Source organism: Jaculus jaculus, chromosome 6 (assembly GCF_020740685.1).
Source record: "Jaculus jaculus isolate mJacJac1 chromosome 6, mJacJac1.mat.Y.cur, whole genome shotgun sequence".
Lineage (NCBI taxonomy): Eukaryota > Metazoa > Chordata > Mammalia > Rodentia > Dipodidae > Jaculus > Jaculus jaculus.
Window position 1 is genome coordinate 10,085,085 of NC_059107.1, and position 6,006 is coordinate 10,091,090.

Here is a 6,006-nt window from a genome sequence, read left to right on the forward strand (position 1 = left end):
GGATACTTGTGATTGTCATAGCTAGAATTTGAGATCATTTTTGGCACATAGTGGATACCAGAGATGCAGCTGAACACCCAGTAGTCCATGGACTACATGCCCCCGTGTGTGTGTGATTGATGGATATGAGTGTTGTGTTAGCAGTCATTTTACATGATGGCACCCAGCAAAAGTGCAGTGTGTCTCTCCTTCATGTTGTAATTTACACTAATGTTTTCTACATTAAATGCCATTTGGACCTATTTGCATCTTGTTATACTGAAAGATTGTATTATATATTTTATTACTTTGGCATATGGTAACTTTTTGGCAATTTTCACTAGATGTCAAGAACCCAGGACAAGAAAGGCAAGCAGGTTCTGCTTATCTGACAACAAAAATTTCCATCATTGTCAGGGGTGTCTGAGTCTATTGGAACATGTGATTCAAATATCACCTTCCCTGAAAGAAGTTCTCTCAACTAAATTTAACTGAAAAGACCATTTCCCACAAACAAAAGTGAACACAAACCCTCCTTTTCAAGTATGTCTTGAAGTTCGTTTGAGGAGTCTTAATCTAGTTGGAAGACACCACATAGGGGATAAAGCACCACTATGGCAGGATTACCACAGATGAAAAAACATTGCCTGCTGCTGAGAATAGGCAGTTATTATCCAGAATGCCTGAAGATTCGTGGACTTGGAGAAAAATTAATTCTGAACACATGCTTTTCATACTTTTGAAAGAATATTTTGTGTTTTGTATCACTCAGTCTTCTAGACTGGGTAAAGAAAACAGATATTTATGGCACATCACCTTCAATTCTAGAAACAAACTTAAGATTGGCAGACAACCTAAACTTTATTTTCACCAGGAAAAGAGGAAAGAATGGATTCTGGAAAACGTCATTGCTACAGTTAGGGATCCCTGATGTTCCATATTCACTTTTCTTGTGACAAAAGGGCTGGAAAAACCATTGGATTGTTAGAAGAAACACAAATGTATCTGGCATTGATTATTTTCATGGAAATGCAAATATGTAGAGTTTCATAGCACAAGATCTTAAATGTTTAGAAGGATCTGGTTTATCTGTTGACTCACTAGTGAGAGGAGGTTGAAATAACAAAATTCAGGAGAAACTGAATTTTTCTGAACACTATTTGGTGTCTAATTCATCTTAATACAAGTGCCAAGTGAGAAAATGTTTTTTGTTGGTAAGTTCCAAAATATTTATTTGTTATTTGTAGGTAAGTGTTGGAGGGTGGACACTCATTGTCCAGGTATGGAACTCTGGAGAATATTATGGCAACACAGAGCAACACATTGGTTATGAGAGGTGGCAGGTTGTGCAAATAGAGAAGGCCCACATCTTGAATTACCTTGATCTTATGTCAAATTAAAACTATAGTATACCTAATGTCATAGTGCACACCCATAATCCCAGCAATCAGAAAGCTTGGCCTGGTTGGTTCAACTGTTAAACTAAACTAGGCTACGTAATGAGGCACCGTGTCAAAATGAAAAAATAATAAAGATAGAATAGTGATATGAAAGAAATAGAGCCTTTAACTCCAGAATTTGCGATAGAATTTCCCAAATTTAGTGGAGGCAGACAATACTAGATAGGAAGAAATAATTGTGGGAAGATCCTTGCTACAGTAAATAAAAATGCAAGTGTAGGAGGAGGGGATATGATGGAGAAAGCAGTTTCAAAGGGGAAAGTGGGGGAAGGGAGGGCATTACCATGGGATATTGTTTATAGTCATGGAAGTTGTTAATAAAAATTTGAAAAACAAAAGTGTAAAAAGAAATTTTAACATGAAAGTCCCTGCAATCAATGTGGGAGAAAAGTTGACTTGCTATAAATAACTTAGAGCAAAATTGGGTTATACTTAATGCAAAAAACAAAATTCTTTATAAAGCATATGTTTGCATAAAATTTTTACAAAGGAAGAATCAGCTGTAATTTTAAAAAGATGTTATCAGGGCTGGAGAGATGGCTTAGTGGTTAAGCGCTTGCCTGTGAAGCCTAAGGACCCTGGTTCGAGGCTCGGTTCCCCAGGTCCCACGTTAGCCAGATGCACAAGGGGGCGCACGCATCTGGAGTTCGTTTGCAGAGGCTGGAAGCCCTGGCACGCCCATTCTCTCTCTCTCCCTCTACCTGTCTTTCTCTCTGTGTCTGTTGCTCTCAAATAAATAAATAAAAATTAAAAAAAAAAAAGATGTTATGATAAGACCTATACTAGAGAAAATTAAATCCATGGAAAAATATGGGTGTGAGGCTAGTTAATGCTAAAAAGTTTATTTTTAAAAGTTTTTACAAACCCTTGTGTTGAGGACTGACTTAATACTAAAAACTTTATTCAGAATATAGAAGGAACCCACGTAAGCCAGATGCACAAGGTGCATGTGTCTGGAGTTCATTTACAGTGGCTGGAGACCCTGGCATGCCCAGAGTGTCTCATCTCTCCATGCCTCTTTCTCTCAAATAAATACATTTTTAAAATTAAAGTTATAATGGGGATGAAAGACCAAAGCAATACAAATGAATCTCTTTATAATTTTTTTTTAACTTTTTTTTTTGGGGGGGGGGTTTCAAGGTGGGGTCTCACTCTGGCCCAGACTGACCTGGAATTCACTATGGAGTCTCAGGGTAGCCTTGAATTCACGGTGATCCTCCTACCTCTGTCTCCCGAGTGCTGGGATTAAAGGCGTGCACCACCACGCCCAGCTAATTTTTGTTTACTTTTATTTATTTATTGGAGAGCAAGAGACAGAAAGAGGCAGATATATATATATATACAGAGACAATGGACACTCCAGGGCCTCCAGCCACTCCAGATATATGCGCCACATTGTGCATCTGGCTTACATGGGTCCTGGGGAATCGAACCTTGAGCTGGGGTCCTTAGGCTTCACAGACAAGCGTTTAACCGCTAAGCCATCCATGTAGCCCACGAATGATTTTTTAATTTACTTTTTTTGAGGTAGGGTTGCACTGTAGCTCAGGCTGACCTGGAATTCACTATGTAGTCTCAGAGTGGCCTTGAACTCATGGTGATCCTCCTACCTTTGCCTCCCGAATGCTGTAATTAAAGTTATATGCCACCACGCCTGGCAAAGATACTTTTTTTGTTTGTTTGCAAGCAGACAGAGAATGGGTGCACCAGGGCCTGTAGCCATTGCAAATAAACTCCAGATGTGTGTGCCCCTTGTGCATCTTACTTACGTGGGTCCTGGGGAGTCAAACCTGGGTCCTTTGGTTTTGCAGGCCAATGCCTTAACCATTAAGCCATCTCTTCAGCCCACAAATGATTTTTTTTTTTTTTTCTGGTTTTTCAAGGTAGGAGTCTCACTCTAGCCCAGGATGACCTGGAATTTACTATGTAGTCTCGGGGTAGCCTCGAACTCATGGTAATCCTCCTACATCTGCCTCCCGAGTGCTGGTATTAAAGGCATGCACCACCACTCCCAGCCACAAACGAATTTTATATAGATCTTAAACATTATACACTGTCTTCATGGTGTAACTCAGTAACCATAGAATAGATTAACAAATGTAAACACTCAAATGGTAAGTCACATAAACAATAAAGGTTGCATGGTCATTGTGGTGGTTTGATCAAGGTGTACCCCATAAATTTAGATGTTCTGAATGCTAGGTTCCCAGATGATGGCAGTTTGGAAATTGAAGCCTGTTGGAGGTAGTATATTGTTGGGGGTGGACTTATGGGTGTTATAGCCAGCTTCCTCTTACCAGTGTTTGGCATACTCTCCTGTTGCTGTTGTCCACCTTATGCTGGCCAGGAAGTGATGTCCACCCTCTACTCCTGCCATTGTTTTCCCTTGCCATCATGGAGCGTCCCTTTGAGTCTGTAAAGCCAAAATAAACCCTTGATTCCCACAAGCTCCTCTTGGTCAGGTGTTTTCTGCCAGCAATGTGAACCTGACTGCAACAATAAAGTTGGTACCAGAGGAGTGGGATTGTTGCTGCTAGAAACCTGACTGCATGGCTTTTGGAGCTGATTTTCGAAGGAGAAATGTGGAAGAATTTGAAATCCTGACATAGGAGATGCCTTGCAGTGCAATACAGCTTGATGGACTCTTCTGGTCAGAGTTGAATGACCTGAATGCAATAAGAACTATGGACTGTGAGTCAAACCTCTGTTCACATGAGTGAGTGCCCACTGCTGATAATTCATGTCAACTTCTCCAAACTCAAAAGTTGAATGAACATAAGTGTAATGTATGTGGAAAAGACATTTTCTGGATGTCACACATTCCTTTAAAACATCAGATAATTCATATAAAGGAGTTGTGCTCTTAGGATATATGTGGGAAAGCCTTTTCCATAAGACAGCTCAGAGCTGTATGTATTGACATAGGGGAGACAACCTAAAATTTTCTTTTTGTGATTAGTGACTTACCAGGATTCATCTTGCAAAGGTGAGAAGTCTTTAGGGTGCTTGTGTGCTCCCCATAGTTCACTTCCTTTGTCCTCAGGCTTGCAGCCTGTGCTGTGCACACTGGTACATGAGAGACCATGTGCACTACCTTTAATGGAATGTGGATGTATTATGCATATTTCCAACCTGTTCTACCATGCAAATTTTGCAGTAAGTTTTCACTAGTTTTTGTTCTGTACTGTTTTTCTAAGTAGAGTCTGACTCTAGCCCAGAAGCCCAGGCTGTCCTGGAATTCACTATGTGAATTCAGAGTGGCCTCAAATTCAGGCAGTCCTCCTACCTCTGCCTCCCAAGCGCTGGGATTGAAGGTGTGCACCACCACACCTGATTTTTTTTCAAGGTAGAGTCTCTCACTCTAGCCCAGACTGACCTGGAATTCACTATGGGGTCTCAGGGTGGACTCGAACTCATGGCTATCCTCCTACCTCTGCCTCCCAAGTGTTGGGATTAAAGATTGGGCATAACAAAGAAATACTCAAGCAATACATGATTTAAACAGGGCAAACACCAAACTCTAGCTCCAAGTCCAACAACTCTAGCCAGTAAGAAATCTCCAAGTCCAATAATAATAACCAGCAACAAGTCTCTGGAGTTCCAATTCCATCCCTCCAGCTAGGCTACTCACAGTCCTGGAAAACTTCATCGGTGCCAGCAGCTTTCCTTTCATGGTCCTGGCAGCTCCACTGGGTCTCCACTGCAATCCACAGTTCATCCTCATGGCCCCATGGGGTATTGATGCAGGCATCCAGCAAACCTGGTTCACACTGCCTATGGTCATTTCCAAAACACAAGACCGTGTTGCAAACTTAATGACCCTCTCTTTCCTGCTTATTTTTTTTCAAGGTAGGGTCTCACTCTAGCCCAGGCTGACCTGAAATTCACAATGTAGTCTCGGGGTAGCCTTGAACTCATGGTGATCCTCCTACTCTGCCTCCCAAATTCTGGGATTAAAGGCATGTGCCACCACACCCAGCTCTTTCCTGCATTTCTTTTTTTTTTTTTTTTTATTTGAGGGAGAGAGAGAAAGAGAGAATGGGTGCACCAGGGCCTCCAGCCCCTGCAAATGTACTCCAGATGCATGTACCACCTTGCACATCTTTCTGGTTTACATGGGTCCTGGGAAATTCAGCCTGGGTCCTTTGGCTTTGTAGGTAAGTGCCTTAACCATCTCTCTAGCTTTTATCTTTCTTTCTTTTCTTTTTTCTTTTTGGTTGTTGTTGGTCTTTTGGTCTTTCAAGATAGGGTCTCCTGAAATTCACTATGTAGTCTCAGGGTGGCTTTGAACTCATGGCAATCCTCCTACTTCTGCCTCCCAAGTGCTGGGATTAAAGGCATGTGCCACCATGCCTGGGTCCACTTTTTAAAAATATATTTGTATTTATTTATTATTATATTATTATTTGTCTGCTTTTCAAGGCAGGGTCTTGCTCTAACCTAGGCTGACCTGGAATTCACTATGTACTCTCAGGGTGGCCTTGAACTCATGGCAATCCTCCTATCTTTGCCTCCCAAGTGCTGGGATTAAAGGCATGCACCACCACACCCGGCCTCCACTTTTTTT